Source organism: Galleria mellonella, unplaced genomic scaffold, assembly GCF_026898425.1.
Source record: "Galleria mellonella isolate WM207_F2 unplaced genomic scaffold, CSIRO_AGI_GalMel_v1 utg103, whole genome shotgun sequence".
Taxonomy (NCBI): Eukaryota; Metazoa; Arthropoda; class Insecta; order Lepidoptera; family Pyralidae; genus Galleria; species Galleria mellonella.
Window position 1 is genome coordinate 2,782,003 of NW_026441966.1, and position 23,525 is coordinate 2,805,527.

The 23,525-nt window shown below is 34.7% G+C and overlaps 1 protein-coding gene across 1 annotated transcript in view; it reads right to left on the reverse strand.

Moving 5' to 3' along the window:
* LOC113519360 (23 kDa integral membrane protein-like) overlaps positions 1-23,525 on the reverse strand; it is a 37,694-nt gene that overhangs the window by 9,180 nt on the left and 4,989 nt on the right. The window lies entirely within an intron of this gene.

The window sequence follows — 23,525 nt, forward strand, 5'->3', positions numbered from 1 at the left end:
CTGATGAAAAGTGGTAACCGTCACGAAAAGACATAAACAATACCATAGATATCGTAGAATATATTGCGATACCTATGATACAGTTTATACGTTGCCATTTATACCTCCAAACCCTGTAATTTCACTGCCATATCATACTCTCTAAATGGAAATACAGCAAGCACACCTGGCATTTTCATGTCAGAAATACGGATAGGACAGAAGTATCCACGCTAGCGATGCAGACGACTTTTTATATCTCATCTCATAATCTTTGTTTGGTTTCACAGAACACAGACTAGCTTGTTTTTGTGTGAATGAATGTGAAATATATATGAACTAAAATATTATACATATTCCTAAACATATAAAATATAATAGAAAATATTTACTGGCCACAAAACAATATCACAAGAAATAAGTACATAACTATAATTATGATGTAGTAAAACATTTAAAGCATCTGTTAATAGTTAGCCGACTTATATTTGGGGCGTTTTTTAATACACAACGTTTCATCTAAACGTATCTAGATACATATGATCTCTGTGTAGGTAATCTATTTTGGTAGCAGAGCACGACGCGCGAAGACAGCACTTTAAAATTAAATTTTATTATTATTTTGTTTTCTTTCTTTTCCATCATAATCATTCATGATGTCATACGTGTTTTCTACCGACTGGTGTTTGTGATTTTAGAAGTTGCGGCATTTTGCGGCATCGCCTATGGTAGATACACGAAGTGTCGTCACGAACAGTTCATACGAATATCTTGCAATCACAAATATGAATAGCAATCACCAACAGTCACGCTTCATAAATCACACGCACGGATTGCACAAGCTACTAATTGTATAAAATGCATACTTTACAGATTACGTCTCTTTGATTTAATATGCTTATGACATAATTTATGCTGATTCCTTTTATATCCTCCTATTCGTATTGAGAAATATATTTATTTTACTAGATACATATGCCATCGACTTCGTTAGAACGCCATTAAATATTATTGTAGGTAAATCACGGCCATATTGTTATTTTGAATAGAGGTTTTTTTTTTTTTTATATTGATGTAAAAATATTTATATATAAAACATATTTATATCTAAACAAACTTTGAGAGATATAATTTTTTTTTTATTTTTCAGGTAAGAAATAAATTGACAAGTGACAAGATACTAGTAAATGTTTGGATAGGATTTTAATACTTTATTTTACAAAGCCATTGAATTATTTGTTATTAGGTACTGTTTAAATAAACATTTAAATTAATATTTTGTTTAGAAAGTTTTGCGTAATTTAGTCGGGGAGTAAGTAGGCGATTTTCCGCCTACTTTAAATTAACAAGCACGCTAAAATAGGTACAGTTGCGAAATCAAGTAGTTAAGTCAAACATATACGAATTTAACGCCTACTTATATTTTTCTCACTTAAGCATACATTAGCCAATATATTTTTTTAATTAATGAATATAAAATGACAAATTCGCAATACTGGCGGAGTACAGTAGGAAATAATAGATAAGGATGAAGTTTTTTTTAATGGGTGAGAATGAAATGGTAACCTCGCCTGTGCTACCATTCCATTATCATCCATTAAAAAAAATCTTTCTCCCCGATAAGAATGAAGTTAGGTCAGTTGGCCCTGTGATAAAACTACCAAAACTTAACTACGATGTTTTTGAATTGATAACAACAATGCACATTTTTTTTATGGGTGAAAATGGAATGGTAACCCCGCCTGCGCTAACGGGATACGCTGGCGAAGCACCAGTGGAGGGTGATAGATGAGAATGAAAACAGGCCAGTTAGCCTATCATGATGAATTCATCAGGAATTAACTAATATAGTATCCGGGGGGAACCGCGAGGAGGTCGACCTGGTTGGGTATATTGCTAGCAATGGGATTCTTAGTCTCCATTACTAACAATCCCTTTCCCCCCACAATGCACAATTAGTAAACACTAACACATTGAAACATGGGTCAAAACGACTATAGATTTAGAGTCTCTCTGACTAGTTATGTATTTGGATCAACGTCTTAAAAAAAAGTAAACACATCTGATCACATTAAACCCATCAAAGGCACACGACCTTAACCCGATAAGGTGTTAAACGTGGAAGTCAGCAATGCCATTCGTGTGAGTGGGTGTTTTAATGATGCTTCGAGTGTGTGGGTGTAGTCTTACAAAACTAATGGGTGATAGGAAGAAATGAATACTAATTTATCATCATGATCAGCCTTTAACTGTCCAAATTATTTTATATGAATTATTCAACATTTTTTTTGGTTCCATTACAAGTATAACTACAAGTCAAATTACAAATATAAAGATTGAATTGAAGTTTTTATTATATATTAAAAGTGTTTCACTAGGGACAAATTGTGACTATTTTTGAAATAAAATGTATTATGAGAATAGTCGTTGGCTTATTGAGAGAAATAAAAATAACGAAACGAAATGCAACGACAGAGGCGGCACTAAAATACAATCATCTACACTAGTGTGCAATATACATATAGTATGTGTAATGTAAACGTGAGCATGTGTCAGTTCTAAAATTGAAACGAATTGAAGTTAAAAACATAGAAGACATTCGCGTATTCGCTTCGTGTGTTTGTTTTAATTCGTGCAATGAGATAATTTTTCCTGCCAATTCTTGTTCAAGACTATTGTAATTGTTCTAAAATATTGCATTTAAATAAAACTTATGTACCCCTTATTTATGAAAATGTCAAACGTTTCATAAAACTATTTTATAATTGAGGTATTTTTTCTCTTCCTTTTGCATTAAATTCCCAATTTGAAAGAAAGAGATTCACTTGAATAGTTAAAATAGATTTTTAGGAGGAGAAGAACTTGTGATATATCTAGATTTTTCTTTTTTTTATATAACTTAGGATAGCACACAAGATAACGGCCCACCTGATGGAAAGTGGTAACCGTCGCCTATAGACATGAGCAGTACCATGGACATAACAGAGTATACTGTTTCGCCCATCATACCCCCCATGCGTTGCCATTCCTGAGGACTCAGGTGTTATTCCTCTGTACCCTTTAAATCGGGTCTTAATACGGGTCGATTTACTTTGAATCCGTATAACTCGTTTATTAACATATTTTTTTGTTTAGTTGCACACATGAAGTTTTATGGAATAAAAATCGAATATAAATTATACCTAAAGAGAGATAAAAAAAAATCGGTAGTATTTTGGTAATGAATTATTGAGCATACTAATCCAGCATACCTATTGCCGGGGTCAAAGCCCTTCTGTGGGTGTTGGTTTATATTGTCTCCGTTTCTTTTGAAATTGGGTCACTAGGTTTTTGGGCGGCGTCCAACATTAACGAGTGCACATTTGTCCATTTGACAATTATACGACAAAATTAGGTGTGTATATAACATACATACATGTTGTATACACACCTAATTTTGTCGTATAATTGTCATACACATATCGTCATAGTCGTAGAATACTGACGGATCTTTATATGTAATCTTTGTCAGATTCGTCAGTATTCTACGACTATGACGATATATGTACGCGACATATACATATATGTATGTCTAACACATATATGTATATGTCGCGGGAAATACAGGAATACGGGAAATACACATTTGGAACATCATAAAATGCCTAGATCAGGGGTCGGCGACCTTTTGAGTCTGAAGAGTAAAAAATTACAATTTACAAATTTTTTAAAGAGCCACAAAAACTTATCTTGTTAACAATAAATAGTACTTGCATAAATAAAGTTTGGTGCCTAATCTTTGTTAATCGATTCAGAAGGATTTGGTATTTTTTTTTATAAAATAAATCATATTTACGTATGGAACTAAAGACTCGAAGTTTAACATCCAAAGAGCCGCATGTAGCTCGCGAGTCGCATAAGTCTTGCTTATTCTCTATATTGTATAAATTAAATAAAGCATATTCATTTATTAATTTATTAAAGTTTCACAAATTATTGCTCATGATTACTCACAGTAATAGGAATTATTACCATTATTCCGCGAACACAGTATTCTATTACCGGCGACGTCATCGGCTTACGTCACTCGATGCGTCATCTCAAGTCTTTTTCAATTTGTGCTTGTATTACTTAGTTAATGGCGTCATTCCTTCCAATAATAGGTAATTTTACGATGAAAAATTTATATTCTTACCCGACCGCTCTGTTCACGTAAATTTACCGCATAAAGTTTCCTATATGCTTAATTTTTTTTTTACACAACTTAGAATGGCAAACAAGCTGACGGCCCACCTGATGGAAAGTGGTAACCGTCGCCTATAAACATGAGCAGTATCATGGACATAACAGAGTATACTGTTTCGCCCATGATACCACCCATTTGTTGCCATTCCTGAGGACTCAGGTGTTATTCCTCTGTACCCTGTCAATTTACGCCATATTCGACCCTTCAAACCGAAACACAGTTATGCAAACACAACTGCTTTACGGTTGAAACACGAATTGGACAAAGGTACCCAAGCAAACGACTTTTGTAAAAAATCTCCCTCTGTTATGTTTATGTACTTTTATTTAATAATAAAAAAAAATATTAATAAGATTAGAAATAATTAATAGTAGCAGCTGACAGCCCTACATCCAAGGGACGATAAAATATAAAAATGGGGTCAACATACAAGAAACCATAATTCGTATAGGAAATGATCCGTGCTCGTGTGTGACGAAATAGTACGATAGAACGTGGGCGGGGTGTTTATGGGAACGTATGTTTGTATGGGTTTGAAATTAATGGACGATGTAAACTGTATGTACCTAGCTTACCATTACGTACACATATCCGTATTGTATCTTGTATTTTAAAGCTAATATAGTGAGCATAGATATGTTTTCGAATTTTTATTTCATACTAGCGACCCGCCCCGGCCTTGCACGGGTGTAATATCTTTGGAAATATCCATTTAACTTACATGCTGTAAGGGCAATATTGATCTATATTAAATAGACAATGTATTTAATTATAAAAAATTACTTAATTGGATAAAAATTAATGCTGTATTGCTTAAAATCATTTTGTAAATAAGCCATTTTTTTCCCATAAAATGTAAAGGATAAAAAATGGTTAGTGTGGGTTATCCTTAAGAGACAGCACCTGTGAAGGGTAATAGATGAGAATGAAAACAGGCCAGTTAGCCCATCATGATGAATTCATCAGGAATTAACCATGATAGTTTTCAGGGGGAACCGCGAGGAGGTCGACCTAGTTGGGTATATTGCTAGCAATGGAATTCTCAGCCTGCATTACTAACAATCCCTTTCCCCCTGGAAAGGGATTGTTAGTAATAAGGACTAATAGACCCATAGCTAGGAATACACCCTATCAGGTTGCCCACGCAGTTCCTCCTAGAAACTGTTGTGGTTAATTCTAGTGGAATTCGTCACGATGGGCTAAGTGACCTGCGTTTTCATCCTCACCTGTCATCGTTCACTGGTGCCCTGCCAGCGTATCCCGATAGCGCAGGCGGGTTTACCATTCCATTATCACCCATTAAAAAGCAATAGAAGCTATCCACCTCTTTACTAACAATCCTTTCCTCTTTACAACAGTACTAAGTTAGTTTAGGAATTATGTACCCAGACATCAATTTTATTTTTATAATACATGGTATACAAAAAAGACAGTACTATTTCAACGCGATCATTTTTGGTGCGATTGTTTGAAATAAACCCAAGTAGACACTTCGTATCTGATGGACTGGTGCATACGCCATTCAGCTAACAGTCAACCTTGTACGAACATCCCATTGTGATACCATTGTACATATATCACAGATACGAGCAGGCGTCGCTTCCGTAGTTAGCGAGAACATATGGTGAATTATACACTAGGTCAAGGTTTCTTAAAATTTTTACAGTCACGAATTACGTAGACCCCTGTCAAAAAACATTTTAGTTTTTTTTTTATAGGTGAAAATGGTATGGTAACCCCGCCTGCGCTAACGGGATACGCTGGCGGAGCACCAGTGAAGGGTGATAGATGAGAATGAAAACAGGCCAGTTAGCCCATCATGATGAATTCATCAGGAATTAACCATGATAGTTTCCAGGGGGAACCGCGTGGAGGTCGACCTGGTTGGGTATATTGCTAGCAATGGGATTCTCAGTCTCCATTTAGTAATGTACAATGTATGTATGAATGTACAATCCCTTTCCCCCCAAAAACATTTTAGTTAGGTCCTAAAATTTAGGAAAAAATATGGCGTTATTTTATGTAGTTTTATTATAATTACTATCTACTGATTTAATGAGAAGGACGACGACAATGTATTTCGTCGAGTTTACTAAACATTGTTCTAATAAATATTTTTTTAGTTAAGTGACCTGATGCGGACCCCTGATAAACATGCATTTACATTGTCTAAAAACATGTAAAAAATAATAATAGCCTGTTATCATGAATTCTTAATGTAACAAATTTTCTTTTATTAAAATTTTATGTTATTATTAATAATATTATTCCATGTTTTATTACATAAAACAGGTTTTATTCTTTCAAATATAGTTATCTAAATGAAATTATTAAATACATACTAAGTATGTATTATAGCAATACACAACACAAAACAAAACACATCCGGAATCGACAGACCGGAAAATAAACATATTAATACTGTATTAGCTATTTTAATAGTTAAAATAGTGATTCATTTTTTTTTATTTTAATATCAACATATTATTTTAGCTATTTTAATAGTGTAACTGTAGTAATTCAGTATTTTTTTTTAATTAAAATTTTTATTACATAACGTAAATAATTAATCAATGCTATATTGATTAACTATATACGTTAACTTTTATGACCATTTTAAAAAAAATAAACGAGTTTAAACAAGTGGATGGATTTGAATAAAAAAATATATAAATAAACAATATCGTAGATTAACACATACATTTTATCCTAAATAATGTGAGGAAAGCTACGAGATACAATTAGTACCATAATTACCAGAGGGAGACTTTGTACAAAAGTCGATTGCTAGGGTACCTCTGTCCCATTCGTGTTTCTACCGTGAAGCAGTTGTGTTTGCATGGCTGTGTTTCGGTTTGAAGGGTGGGATATGGCGTAAATTTACAGGGTACAGAGGAATAACACCTGAGTCCTCAGGAATGGCAACGCATGGGCGGTATCATGGGCGAAACAGTATACTCTGTTATGTCCATGGTACTGCTCATGTCTATAGGCGACGGTTACCACTTTCCATCAGGTGGGCAGTCAGCTTGTTTGTCATTCTAAAAAAAAATAGAATCGAGGATCTGAGGATCGACCTTCGTTATCATAGCATGTTATTTTAGTGCTAGTATGCTGGATGAAAGCACATTCAAACTTTCAGCAATTTTTTTTTACTCACCTACATCATTACGTACAATCAATGCACAGCCATTAGGGGGAAAGGGATTGTTAGTAATGGGGTCTAATAGCCCCATTACTGGCAATATACCCTCTCAGGTTGACCTCCACGCGGTTCCCCCTAAAAACCATCATGTTTAATTCTTGTCGAATTCATCATGGTGGGCTAACTGACCTGCATTCATTCTCACCTATCATCTTCCACTGGTGCCTCGTCGGTGTATACCAATAGCGCGGGCGGGGTTACCAATCCATTTTCATCCATTAAAAAAAATGCACAGCCATTTACTCTCTCTGTTTAGCGTAACGGTTGACTAATAGAGAATGTCATTAGGCATAAAGTCCACTTTGTAGACATATTTTAATGTGTGCAAAAGTATAAATAAATAAATAAAATACAAGGTTTCGTAATTTTTTTTTGTATGAATATTAAAAAGAAATGTTGATATGACATCACATCATCTGGCTATGTGAAGGTTGAGACTGGTCGTATGTGGACGACCTTGACTCATTTCACAGTTCTCTCGCCATAACAACGCGACAGCGGTTTGACTGTGTTGCGAACGGAAGGTCATCTATGGAATTATAAGGGTAATAACAATAATTTATTTGTCGTCAATTTCATTATAATCATTATTAAACAAATAAATTTAATTACTTAAATTATTAGTAGGTACCTAGTTCAATTTTAGGTTTCATTGTAAAAGACTACATAATAAAGGCGTGGCAATTATTGGCAAAGCCCTAAGGATATTTGTACATCTCGATCCTTTCCCGTCCGATCCGTTTCTGACAGATTGTACAAGAATCTCGATAGTTTACCAGAGGGAGACTTTGTACAAAAGTCGATTGCTTAGGTACCTCTGTCCCATTCATGTTTCAACCGTGAAGCAGTTGTGTTTGCATGGCTGTGTTTCGGTTTGAAGGGTGGGATATGGCGTGAATTTACTGGGTAAAGAGGAATAACACCTGAGTCCTCAGGAATGGCAACGCATGGGGGGTATCATGGGCGAAACAGTATACTCTGTTATGACCATGGTACTGTCTATAGGCGACGGTTACCACTTTCGATGGAAAGTGCAATTTATTATTATTATTTGCTATTCTAAGTTATATAAAATAGAAATATAAAATAAAACTTTAAAATATTATTATGACAATAGTTAATTTTAAACTTGTTGTCTTTTGTACGCATTGTTTACACATGATGATTAATTACACAGGATTTAACATGATGGGAAATTTGACTGATTCCTAAGTGTTTGAATGTTTTTATCGTGATCAAGACGTGGTGCAATCCACGTCAAAACGTGAGCAATAAAGAAGCAAAAATATTGCATTAAAACCCGATAGTATAATTAAAATATTATTATGAGAAGTTTAATTTTTTTTAGTTTCACTTATAAAGTACCATTACCTGCATGCTATATGTTCCAATTTGAAGGGCGAGTATGACATTGTAGATACAAAGCACCTACTGTGTTATGAGGTCTTAGTACATGAGTGAGTAGAAGCATTTTAGTGTTGTAATGGGTTATTTATGTTTACCATCGAATACAGAATACGTCGTGTTCTAAAGTACCACTTACAAATTTATAAAAAAATATATAGAGGTCTATAAACTGACACTAAAGTAACCTTTACACGTATTAAATCAAAATAATTTATTCTATACTAACGATCCGACCCGACTTCGCACAAGTAGATAGAAATTACGAAAATATATAGCCAATATTACTCTTTTTTTTATGTAACTTAGAATGGCAAACAAACTGACGGCCCAGCTGAAGGGAAATGGTAACCGTCGTCTATAGACATGAGCAGTACCATAGACAACAGAGTATACTGTTTCGCCAATTGATACCCCTCATGCGTTGCAATTCCTGAGGACTAAGGTGTTATTCATCTGTACTCTGTAAATTCACTGCCATATCCTACCCTTTAAACCGAAACACAGCTGTGCAAACACAACTGTTTCTCGGTAGAAACACGAATAGGACAGAGGTGCCTAAGCAAACGATTTTATACAAAGTTTTCCTCTGGGAAACTGATTACTATTATATTATTAATTGTACTTGCTGATTATGTAGCTTTTAATAGGTGAAAGAAGGGGGAGAAAGGGATTGTTAGTAATGGAGACTGAAAATCCCATTGCTAGCAATATACCCAACTAGGTCGACCTCCTCGCGGTTCTCCCTGGAAACTATCATGGTTAATTCCTGATGGATTCATCATGATGGGCTAATTGGCCTGTTTTCATTCTCATCTATCACCCTTCACTGGTGCTCCGCCAGCGTATCCCGTTAGCGCAGGCGGGGTTACCATACCATTTTCACCCTACAAAAAATAAATAGGTGAAAGAATTTAAAAAAAAAAGGTCCAGTAGGTTTTGTTTTTATCCATTAAAAACAAACAATCAAATCTTTCCTCTTTATGATATCAGAATAGACAGATTCAGATTTAATACACGTCTAATTAAAGATACGAACCTTGGAATAAGCGACACCGCACACAAATCTTACGAGCGTCGCTGAGCGAATTGATCTAATTGGTGCAATGTCAATCTAAAACTATGTCACATGACATCAGGATACCAGGCTATTTATAGCATTCCTTTAAATGCAGAAAAGAAGTCTTTTTTTTATCTACCTTTGATGCCGCCATCAGGGATATGAACCCATGCCTGTTCTGGGAATTTACCATTAAATGAAATTCCAAATTTTTGGACTTTATTTCATATTTTTGTTCAAACCGAAATCAGCCCAATAAATACTTTAATACCCAGGATATTAGACTGTTTATAACATTTCTTCAGAGGCAGAAAAGAAGTGTCTTTTTTTGTTTATACCTAATGACGTTATCAGGGATATGAACCCATGCCTATTCTGGGAGTTTACTATTAAATGAAATACCAAGTTTTCGGACTCAATTTCATATTTTTGTTTATACCGAAATCAGAACAATAAATACTTTAATACCCAGGATACCAGACTGTTTATAACATTTCTTCAGAGGTAGAAAAGAAGTCTTCTTTTTTTATTTATCCCTGATGACGTCATCAGGGATATGAACCGATGCCTGTTCTGGGAGTCGACAATTAAATGAAATTCCGAATTTTCACACTGAAATTTCATGTTTTTGTTCTTACAGTATATGTAAGACTCGGTAAATGGAGCTTAAAATTTTGTTCTTCATAAATCTTATAACAAAGGTTCAAAGGAATGATATTTTATTATTTTAAATATTTTTATACGGTATACATGTATTGTGTAATTTTAACATCAAATTTGTGTTTCGTTAGGCTGCGAAAAAAAAATGGGTGATATCGCAATGAATGGTCATCAATCTTCAGAAGGAATACGACCGTGTGGTCTCAGCATAGAATAGGCCACCCCTTCCTTTCACAGGTTGTCGTAAAAAGCAACTATGGGAACTTAATGGTTTAGAGATGAGCAACAGCGTCCCTCTTAAAACATCATCAAAGGCTAACTATGGTTGCCAGTCTACCTGTCAAGCTTGGCAACTACTGGCAAAACTCCCTTTATTCAGACGGTTGGGATTCCGAAGCGGCTCACTCCCGGAAAAGATGCAGAAAGCGGTGCTCTTAGATACTGCCCGCATTGTACACCGGGTTCTCTCCCTGGGGACCTGAAGCCCGGCCGATTGTGCTTCTGCCGGGGGTTAGTTGCCATCTCCTCTCTTCTCCTTAAGAGGGGAGATGAGAATTTTTGTAAAATAATAATAAAATCAACATCATGATTTCAATTGTCATCTACTGCTGAACATAGGTAACGTAACCTGCGTCCATTAGCTGCATGCATTTGAGGTTCTCGTTCCATCTAGTGGGGATCGTTCTATACTACGTTTACTAATACGAAGTCGCTACTCAAGAACTTTTTCCCTTATCAGTTGTCGGTTTATAACTCTAATATTTACTTTCAATTTGTTAACATTTTTTAAGGGGAGGGGGAAGAAATTGTTAGTAATGGAGACCGAGAATCCCATTGCTAGCAATATACCCAACCAGGTCGACCTCCTCGCGGTTCCCTCTGAAAACTATCATAGTTAATTCCTGATGAATCATGATGGGCTAACTGGCCTGTTTTCATTCTCATCTATCACCCTTCACTAGTGCTCCGCCAGTGTATCCCGTTAGCGCAGGCCGTTAGACCATACCATTTTCACCCATAAAAAAAAACATTTTTTAAGGATTACCAAAGATAACAGATCTAGGGCACTATCTTAATAAAAACTTCCAGAAACATTACCGACGCTTCTATAAATTTCATAGTACCTTTTAGATATATACATCATTAATATAGCAGTGTTGTCGCCGTAAGTCAACATTCCACTATTGAATGTGCTTTTATTCCATCAATAAAGTGTAATATGGAAGGTGGTATCGACCGATATTACAATGTCCTGACCTGATTCACTGACCGGGTCGAACTGATGGCGAGCTACGTGTTATTGTCACGTAATGAGGTACCTCTATAGTAGTTAGGTACTCATAAAAAATAAATAGATAAACAACACAAACAAAGTTATTAGTTTTACCAGAGAGAGACTTTGTACAAAAGTCGATTACTTGGGTATCTCTGTCCCATTTGTGTTTCAACCGTGAAGCAGTTGTGTTTGCATGGCTGTGTTTCGGTTTGAAGGGTGGGATATGGCGTGAATTTACTGGGTACAGAGGAATAACACCTGAGTCCTCAGGAATGGCAACGTAAGGGGGTATCATGGGCGAAACAGTATACTCTGTTATGTCCATGGTCTGTCATGTCTATAGGCGACGGTTATCACTTTCCATCAGGTGGACCGTCAGCTTGTTTGCCATTCTAAGTTGTATATAAAAAAAAAAAAAACTAAAATGGTAAAAATATACAAGGAGAACTAGAAATTATTAATTTTATTTTGAGATCGTATTCTATTAATGAAATAGATTTTTTTTAACAGTAATGTAGGTTGAAATACGACAAATAATTTACGTCATGTTAATATGGGAAGCTCGCAATTTTTCATCATTTCTCAATCAGATTTTTTTTTATTTGAGTAAACTAGTAAATTGAGTAAACTAGTCGTAAGGCCGTGTAAGTACCGGCATAGAATGGACCACCTTTTCCTACCCCGTGGGTGTCGTAAGAGATGACTAAGGTAGGGCTAGGGATGGGCAAGAGCGACCCTCTTTAAACATCTCTTAAGCCTAACTGCGGTTGCCAATCCGCCTGCTAAGCGTGGCAACTACTGGTAAAGCTCCCTCTATGGGACAGGCTTATGTCCAGCAGTGGACAGTTAATGGCTGAAATAATAAATTAGTAAGTAATTGACGAGTTTCCTGCGAGCTCTTCTCAACAGATACCAACTTTCTGAATCCTACAGTATATATATGTATGGTTTCAACTTATGTTTGTTATAGTCAAAGTTGCCTATTTTCTTGTTGCAAAGCAAAATCTAATATATACTGCTTTATCAACTATATTTACATGTAATCTCCCTTTTTTTTATACAACTTAGAATGGCAAACAAGCTGACGGCCCACCTGATGGAAAGTGGTAACCGTCGCCTATAGACATGAGCAGTACCATGGACATAACAGACTATACTGTTTCACCCATGATACCTCCCATGCGTTGCCATTCCTGAGGACTCAGATGTTATTCCTCTGTACCCTGTAAATTCACGCCATATCCCACTCTTCAAACCGAACCATAGCCATAACATAGCCAACAGTTGTAAACAGTTGTGTTTACAACTGTTTCACGGTAGAAACACGAATGGGAGAGAGGTACCCAAGCAATCGACTTTTGTACAAATTTTCCCTCTGGTAAACCTTAGAAACTTCTAGTGTTGAGTGAAAGCCTGTCATCAACTAAAGTAACTCTCAATGGCCATCCAATCAATCGTCTATTGACAATTCACACGAAAAATCACTTTTAGCTGCGTAATGTTTTGTTTGCATGTCGTCGAATTTCTTCAGAATGCACGGTAAGCTACGGCGAAGTAAGAAAACAACAAACTGGTAATACCATTTGGGTTGTCAACATTGTGTTGGATTTACTTATGTACAAACATGTGTTAATCATTTAGTAGGTATTCCAAACTGTGAATAACGTGTAAACATTTTAAAGAACATCCAAACATTTGGCATCTGTTCTCATAATTTACGTAAAATTCTTTCCGCTAAAGCTCTACTATTAGAATATGATTTTTTTTACTTCATTGCCATGATTAGCATCTGTCATTTGATTTTTTTATACCACAAAGGCGAACGGCAAGACATGCATACAGCCCATCTGATGATAAACGATCTCTGTAGCCTATAGACGCTTGCAACACAAGTGATGTCACTTGCGCGTTGACGATCCTGAAGAAACGCTTCATACGCCTTTTTAGAAGAACCCCATATTGCAGTGCTTAAGGGAAACCTCGGCAGAGAATTCATTCAACAGTCTGAGTATTCTTGGGAGAAAACTCTAAAATCGACTGTGCGACCGTTTAGGTTCCAGCGTGTGAAGATGAATTCCCTTTTGATAACTACTGATGATTCCTACTTTTATTGCTCCAATAGTTTATGCCCTAATTCAAATTAATCTACATGAAAGAACTATGTCTATCTTAAAAAAAGAAATTAGTATGTGTTTCTTTTTAAGTTATAATTAAACAAATGCTTGTAGGACAGAAATTTTACTTGAAATATGTTTTAATAATTAAATGTTGAACAAGTAACTACTTCGTGCTAATTAATGATAAGTAATTAAGTAATAGATAAATATAGTTATTGTCGATGCATAAATTAATATATATTAAATAAAATGTAACATTTGCATGGCCATTCTAAGTTGTATAAAAAAGAGATAAATATAATTGTCGATGCTCAGGTCCTAACAAAATGTAACATTTGCATGTAATTCTGTAATGGCTAAATAGGCACGAAACTTTATGTAATATAATACCACTGATACCTACCCTATTTAAAGCAAATAAATTTATTATTATTAAAATGTCTAAATAAGTCTAGCATTGTATAGTAAATGAGGCATGTAGTTGTTGTTTTATGTATTAACTCATCATCATGGGACATAAAGGTATCATCAATCAAGGGGAAAGGGATTGTTAGTAATGGTGACTGAGAATCCCATTGCTAGCAATATACCCAACCAGGTCGACCTCCTCGCGGTTCCCCCTGGAAACTATTATGGTTAATTCCTGATGAATTCATCATGATGGGCTAACTGGCATGTTTTCATTCTCATCTATCACCCTTACTTGGCTCCGCCAGCGTATTCCGTTAGCGCAGCCGTTACCATACCATTTTCACCCATAAAAAAAAAATGCAAATAAATTTATTATTATTAAAATGTCTAAATAAGTCTAGTCTTGTATAGTAAATGAGGCATGTAGTTGTTGTTTTATGTATGTACTCATCAATCAATATGAACTGACATGTTTCATTATTAGTAAAAAAAAAATTTCAAAGCTTACTAATAGACAGATAATTACGACGTCGAAAAATTATTATTTTGTTATACTTGCATAATTATTATAACTGCTTAATTATCGAACTCTTACGTAGCATAATCGATTGGTGCTGTGTATCTGTTTTTTTTTTAATGGATGATAATGAAATAGTAACCCCGCTTGCGCTAATGGTATATGCTGGCACCAGTGAAGGATGATAGGCGAGAATGAAAAGGCAGGTTAGTTAGTCCGCTGTGATGAATGCACTTGGAATTCAGTACGATGGTTTCCAGGGAGGACTACATGGAGGTCGACCTGACAGTATATATTGCTAGCAATGGGACTGGTAGTCCGTATTACTAACAATAATTTAATTTTGCCAGTAGTTACCACGTTTGACATGGGGATTGGCAACAGCAGTTTGCTTTTTGGTGATGTTTTAAAAAGGACGTTGCTGCCCATCCCTCGACCATTAAGTTTCTTACGTCTTTTCTTACGTTTTTTTTTTATACAACTTACGAGTAGAATGGCAAACAAGCTGCCGGCCACCTGATGGAAAGTGGTAACCGTCGCCTATAGACATGAGCAGTACCATAGACATAACAGAGTATACTGTCGCCCATGATACCCCCCATGCGTTGTCATTCCTGAGGACTCAGGTGTTATTTCTCTGTACCCTGTAAATTCACGCCATATCCCACCCTTCAAACCGAAACACAGCCATGTAAACACAACTGCTTTACGGTTGAAACACGAATGGATCAGAGGTACCCACCCAAGCAATCGACTTTTGTACAAAGTCTCTCTCTGGTCGCAGAAAAGGAAGGGTTGGCCCTTTCTATGCTGGAACCACACGGAAATTACCATTCTATTATCCCTTGTTGAAAAAACTTTAAAAAAAAATAATTATACAGAGACACCAGAGGGAGACTTTGTACAAAAGTCGATTGCTTGGGTACCTCTGTCCCATTCGTGTTTCAACCGTGAAGCAGTTGTGTTGGCATGACTGTGTTTCGGTTTGAAGGGTGGGATATGGCGTGAATTTACTGGGTACAGAGGAATAACACCTGAGTCCTCAGGAGTGGCAACGCATGGGGAGTATCATGGGCGAAACACTCTGTTATGTCCATGGTACTGCTCATGTTATAGGCAACGGTTACCACTTTCCATCAGGTGGGCCGTCAGCTTGTTTGCCATTCTAAGTTGCATAAAAAAAAAGACAAGAAGTAACTTATGGGGTATATTTTTATGTCTGTGTCGACAGTTCTTATTTTACGTGTTTGAAAGATTAAAAAAGCGAAGTGATACGGAAATAAGATAAGGTAATAAGAAAGGTTTTGGTTGTCTAAAAAAGCTGAAGTTATTATGTTAAATTTTAAAAAGATTAACAATTATGATTATAAAGTTACTTTATTTAATTTTTTTACTAAAATAAAAGAAAAATCTTCCTTACATTGTCATATTATATTCTACACTTAGGCACTTATAGTTTTTATCAAAATTCTAAAGCCCCAGCTGTGCCTTCCTCCTGATTAGAATTTCAAATTGTCGCTTAAGATTAAAGAACATTACCACTTCCTGACTGTTGCGATCGGACTAAATTATTTAACGTGCCTACCACATGGCTGGTAATCCTAACAATTTGAGAAGTACAACAATGTGTCTGTGGTTGGGCGAGAGTAATGTTAATTCGACTTGGTCAGATAGCGTTACGCACGATGAGTCAGAAGGCGCTTGGGAGAATGAATAATCCATTAGTACGCTCGTGTTGTTACAACTTACTGGTCACATAATATTCTGATTTAAGTTAATAGGGTTGTCACATTATTAATACACATTTACTATATTATTACTAATTTAATAATTAAAATTTTGTTTTATGTTACAGTCCTTGATATGCTTATTCTTATTTATTTATTTTTTTTATAATACAAAGGTAGCAAATGAGCATACAGCTCTTGTAATAGTAAATGGCCACTGTAGTGTATAGACGCCTGCAATACCAGGAGACACGTGCGCGTTGTCGATCTTGAAGAAACCTCAAATATACCCTTTTAAAGAACCCCATACTGTAGTTTCTAGGGAAAATCTAATATAAAATTTAGATAGTTGATAGATAAAGTTCTAGTTATGTCAAATCGAGATATCAAAGGTTAAATTTTTGAGCTTAAGAATTCCAAATGAAAGTTTGAAAGAAATATTTTTAAATAGAATAGTCGTGTAGATAAAAAACGAAAGTAAAAATTCTATTCTGATATCTCCCAACCACAGCCAATCGTTCCATATACTTGTTTACAGATTAACTTTCCACTAACAAAACTATTAGGTGGCCAATTAATGGATAATTACAGTATAAAATTTCGATGGATTGGATGTTAAATACGAGTATCAAAGTCACTGATTACCAAGTCGCGTGATTTTTCTAAATAAAGACGTTAAAAGTAATGGTTATTTGCCTGGAACTTCAAAGGGCTCGTAAAGTCGTACATTAGGCCACGTCAGAGGCCTTCGTTTCCAATGAAGACCACCTTGGATTTCTTGAAACCAGATAACGAGGGGCGTAGACTTACACGATTATCGTAGGTATTGTCTTTAAACAAAATTTTTTTTATTTTAAAAAATTTAAGCGAGTTTAAATGTGAGAAAGATCTCAATTCGCCGAGTGTTTTTGTTTTTGACACTTCTAAATCAATTTTGAGAATTATTTTTGCATTCACATGAATTTATTATTTATTTATTTCTTTCACAAAATGATAACATAATAAAATTTACAGCTATATAGGTTACAATTTAAAAACAATCTTTGTGAGAGACTGGTGTCGGTACTAGGATTACCCGTCTTACAGATCACCAGGCTCCCAAACTCAAGGACATCTATTTTACTTGATATATAAAGAGTATACAAGTTAATAAATGAAATTAGAAAAATTTTATAATCTACGTGTATGTACTAGTACGGGTCAGAGGATAAGTGAAAGGTGAGCAAGTGCGTGTGAGTAGGTGATGAATGAGTATGTGTGTGTGTGTGTGTAGCGCGTGTCCGTGTGTGTGTGTGTGTGTGTGTGTGTGTGTGTGTGTGTGTGTGTGTGTGTGTGTGTGTGTGTGTGTGTGTGTGTGTGTGCGTGCGTGCGTGCGTGCGTGCGTGCGTGCGCGTGTGCGTGCGTGTGTGTGTGCGTGCGTGTGTGTGTGCGTGCGTGCGTGTATGTGTGTGTATTTATGTATACCTAATCAAGTTATTTTATTACCACAATAAGATTTTATGAATGAATGATGACTTTATTTGTCCGAATACAGGTTATTGCATTAGAAATTTTTAATGTTGAAAACAGTATTTCTAGAATTAATCGTGTGGCGTGTAAATAATCAAGTGAGTAAAAATATCTCTCAGAAAACCAATTTTTAAGTTTCTCCATTATTTTTTAGTCAATCAAATCTCTGTATTCTATCGGTAATTTTGTATATATTTTAATTGCCATATAGTAACAGTTTTTATGTAAAAACGTCCATCTATGTCGAGGTGCCATAAGTGGTTCCTGTGCAACCATTCTCCTTAACAAACATTTTCCATGTTAACAAACTTTCGTATCTAGATTTAATAGAATAATTTAATAAGAAATCTAGATTGATTTACCCTACTAATATTATAAACATTTTAACCATAGATAGTTGCTTCTTTCACGCTTTGTAGAGCGTCCTACTAACCTTTCCAATTGGGATACAGGCGACCTGACATCTGTTTGCATTTATCTTTTATACATGAGTACCATATTAGTAATACCAGTACCAGTGGCTCCAATTTTGGTATCCCTTTACAATGTGATTTATTTATTTATCATACTTGTATGTATATGGTATGTAGGTTTTGCACCTGCTATATTTTATTATCAAAGTAAGAAAAACATGTCTAATTTGATTTCATTAAAATAGAAGGAGCTACGATTATTCGATTGATTTATCTATACTAGTCGTTAAACAGTATCTTGCTTACTTAGTTATATTATACATACTATGAAATAAATATGTGTTTCAATTTATTTCTTTCATTTTTTATATATATTAAGATTTAGATTAAGAAACAAACGGATCAGTTGTTTCTATTTTTTATCTTAAAAGACATTTTTACGATAAATCTGCCATCTGCGCCCCTTTATATTAACTTACATTTACTTTTATATTATAAACATTTATATTGCTTTGTCGATTCTGAATACCCAATTAATTGCTTTTTATTTCTCATTTTATTGATTATTACGGTTGTAATTATTTATAAGTTCTAATTTTAAATTATAAATTATGTTATGATTTTAAGTTTATATTTTAAAAGAGTGTATTAAACGAAATTATATAAAAATAGTATAGATTAATAAATAATAGTTTGATATTTTTTATTTTACAAATATTTCGAAGAAGATAAAATTAAAAAAAGATATTAATAGGCATATTTGCATTTTTTTTTCATTTGCATTTTAGTTCCAATTGACAAAAGTTTTAAAATGTTCATTGAACAACAAAATATATTTAATTATTAAATAAATATAGTATATTAAGTAAATGTCTATCAGTTGCCAACCCTATTGTTAATGTTTTGTAAACGTATTTAACTGTTTCTATAAAAAGTGACATAACGCGACCTTCACGCTGCGAGTTGTAATGGTACTCGGCAGCGTATAAAGCGAAGGCGACCATTAAAATATTTGTCGCTCTGCTATAACTTTGGATCATAAACGCCGCATAATCGATCAACCAACAGTCGCCACTGAGTCGCGATTATGATTTTAAATTATGAAGGTTTAATGCTTAGTCCGCAATTTTGTTTACATCTTAAATATTAAAACAGTGTATGTGGTAGATAGGTACTCCGCCTGTGTTATAGAAGATCAGAAATTTTATTTAAAATTGGTTCAGTTATTAAGTTTTTAAACCAAAATAACTGTTTTTACCACGATTGCAGTCGGTGTTTTTTTTTTTTTTTATGTACGAGTATTATGCGGCAACTTTTATTTAGAACTAATAATGAGTTATATTTTTTTTTCATGGGTGAAAATGGTATGGTAACCCCGCCTGCGCTAACGGGATACGCTGGCGGAGCACCAGTGAAGGGTGATAGATGAGAATGAAAACAGGCCAGTTAGCCCATCATGATGAATTCATCAGGAATTAACCAAGATAGTTTCCAGGGAGAACCGCGAGGAAGTCGACCTGGTTGGGTATATTGCTAGCAATGGGATTCTCTGTCTCCGTTACTAACAATCCCTTTCCCCCTAATGAGTTATAATTAAACATATTATTGGTACATACATACATATGCCATGACGTCCCGGCATAGAATGGTCCAGCCCTTCATTTCCTGTAGGTTTTTTTTATACAACTTAGAATGGCAAACAAGCTGACGGCCCTCCTGATGGAAAGTGGTAACCGTCGCCTATAGACATGAGCAATACCATGGGCATAACAGAGTATACTGTTTCGCCCATGATACCTCCCACGCGTTGCCATACCTGAGGATTCAGGTGTTATTCCTCTGTACCCAGTAAATTCACGCCATATCCCACCCTTCAAACCGAAACACAACTGCAACTGCGGTTGAAACACGAATGGGACAGAGGTACCCAAGCAATCGACTTTTGTACAAAGTCTCTCTCTGGTAGGTGTCGTAAGAGGCGACTAAGGGATCTGAATGGTTGAGGGATAGGCAGCAGGGTTCCACTTAAAACTTCACTAAAGCCTAACTGCGGTTGCTGACCCGCTTGTCAAGATTGACAGTAACAGGTAAAACCTCATTTATGGGAGAGGTCTATGTTCAGCAGTGGACGATGATGATGATGATGATAGTATTGGTAAAATCAGAGGTTTTAGTTTTTTAAATAAATTAAGAGAAAAAAAAATTGAGATATTACCTGTTCTCAGCTTGTACCCTGCGTTTTATTATCAGGAAACCTCATATGCATAGGAAATTTTGTACTAAAACCTTGTTTTTTATTCCCTTATTTAATTCTTATGTATTTTGCAAAAAAAAATCGTTTAATAATGGTTTACGTAGTTTCATTAATAAATCATATGATATGTCAAGCAAAGCAATGTTTTAACATACATTATAACAGAAATAGTAAATGAAAAAGAATCAGAAATTAGGAAATGGAAAAAATACAAAATGTCCAATCCGTAACCTACTTTCGTGTAAAACCACTTTACGGTATAATTATGGCTTATTTTATAGTGTTTTTATTGTAACCTTACATTAAATTTGCTTTTGATTGATCAATTGCGTGAATAGAAAACTTAGTAGTAGTATATATTAAAAAAAAAAAAAATAAGAAGTCAACATAACAAAATCACAAAAAAGCCAATAAAGTTATGACAGTTAACAGCCGCCATATTTTATTTTATTTAGCTAAAAGGCTACGTTCGGAGTTTCACTGGCTGATAGAATCCAAAATGAGCGGCCAAACTAAAATTACCACATACATATATAGTTCAAAGGCTATTTCAAGCTAGAGTAGCAGATTATGTCTTAGAATTTTGGTCTCAATTTTTGTGGGTATCCGGATTACAGGTTGTTTTAAATATAGTAAATTTAATAATATCTAAGTGATAGAAATAGACATCTTTATTTAAAGAGAAAAGGTTTTTTTTTTAAATTGTCACTTTTTTTTATTATACTGTTAGATTTGCAATGCCGTTTGTCGAGAAGAAAGGTTCTCCCAAGAGACTACAGCATGGGGTTCTTCAAAAGGGGGGTAAAGAGGTTTTCTTCAGGGTCGGCAACGCGCGCGTAATACCTCTGGTATTGCAGGTGTTCATAGGCTACGGTAACCAGTTATCATCAGGTGGGCCGTATGCTTGTTTGCCACCTCAGTGGTATAAAAAAAAAGCAGTGGGGCCGAGCCGAAGTAAAGACTAATATGAACTAATAATAGATTTAAGTCATAATTATTATAAATTTAGTTTATGGTAATCCATAAAACAGTAGGTTATTCCATAAAACACTTTTGTGAAATTATCAATTTAAATAATAATACATAGATAAATTTAGACGAAAGATGTCTCGGAATCGATCTCATTGACTCTTAAATTTGTTTATGCACATATTTTTTTTAATTATATTTTAATTAATTACCATTGAGATTACTAATATATAATTTTACTAAATGGAAAAATTTGTGAGGATATATGTGTAGCTAGATATTTGTCACTCTTTCAGAAAAAAAATCACTGAACGGATTTAAATAAAATTTGGTACATAGATAGGTTATATCCTAACTTAAAATACAGGATATTTTATAAAGTGATTCATGCTGGCGAAGCCACCACATACAGTTAGTAATAATATAACCTACCCATAATTTTTAGGTGCATATATTTTTTATTGCTATTTTTATTACTTTAGGTTTTATTGTTCTTATAATGTTTTTGCTTTTTTTTTTTTTGAACGGAAATAGGTACTATTAGGCATTATTCATGTGGCGTTTACGTGTAAATGCTAAACTGCTGTAGCGAAGTATTTTTATACTTTGTATATAAATGTATTCAAGGCTAGGTCAAATGAAATATTAATTAAATTAAAGTAAAATACTAAACCATACATGTTTTGTATTCTACATAGAGTGTGAACACGGAATGTTTTAAAATTTAAATTAATTAAAATACATACATATACTAGCTGTACCCCGTCGCTTTGTCCGTATTAAATATTATAAAAATTACATGACTCGAGATAAATATGAGGTCTGGAGTAAATATTTTCTAATAAACAAAAAAATCTCATGAATATGCAGAATATGAAAAACATTGTAAAATACTTTATTCAAATATCGACAATATATGATAGAGATTAAGGATTAGATTAATTTGAAGCTTAGAAGGATTTGTAAAAAGTCGTCTGTTTTTATTTTTAATGGATAATATTGGAATGGTAACCCCGCCTGCGCTAACAGTATGTTGGCGGGGCACCAGTGAGGAATGATAGATGAAAATGGAAAGGCAGATCTGATAGCCCACCGTGATGAATATACCTGGAATTCAGCACAATGGTTTCCAAGGGGGACCACGTGGAGGTCGACCTGACAGAGTATATTGTTAGTAAGTGGACTGGTAGTCCGCATTACTAACAATTCCTTTCCCCTAGTCGTCTGCTTAGGTATCTTTGTCCCATTCGTATTTTTGTAGTGAAGCAATTGTGTTACTTGACTGTGTTTCGGTTTGAAGGGTGGGATTTGACAATTAAAATTACAGGGTACAGAGGCATAACACCCTCAGGAATGGCAACACATGAAGGATATCATGAGCGAAACAGTATACTCTGTTATGCCCACGGTTTGCCATTCTAAGTTGCACAAAAAATGATTAGTAACTACGGCCCTAATTATAAATCGACTATTCTAATTTTAAATGTTATTGTTACATAAAGGTCAGAGACAAAAAGACCATTGACAATACAAAAGAGATACATTAATAACTGTAACAATAAGCTTTGAGATGCAGATAGTTATGTAATATGGTGTTATCGTCAGTAGCTAGCTATCAAAGCAACAAAGTTAAAATTTTATCGTTCAAATGAAATGTTTTATATATTGTACCTAGGTATATATATATACAAATGAGAATTACGAATATTTTCTAACTAAATACTGATCCGTATCCTAATATTATAAATATAAAAATAAGTTTGTTTGTTTACCTTATAGCGCCTTAACGGCTTAACCAA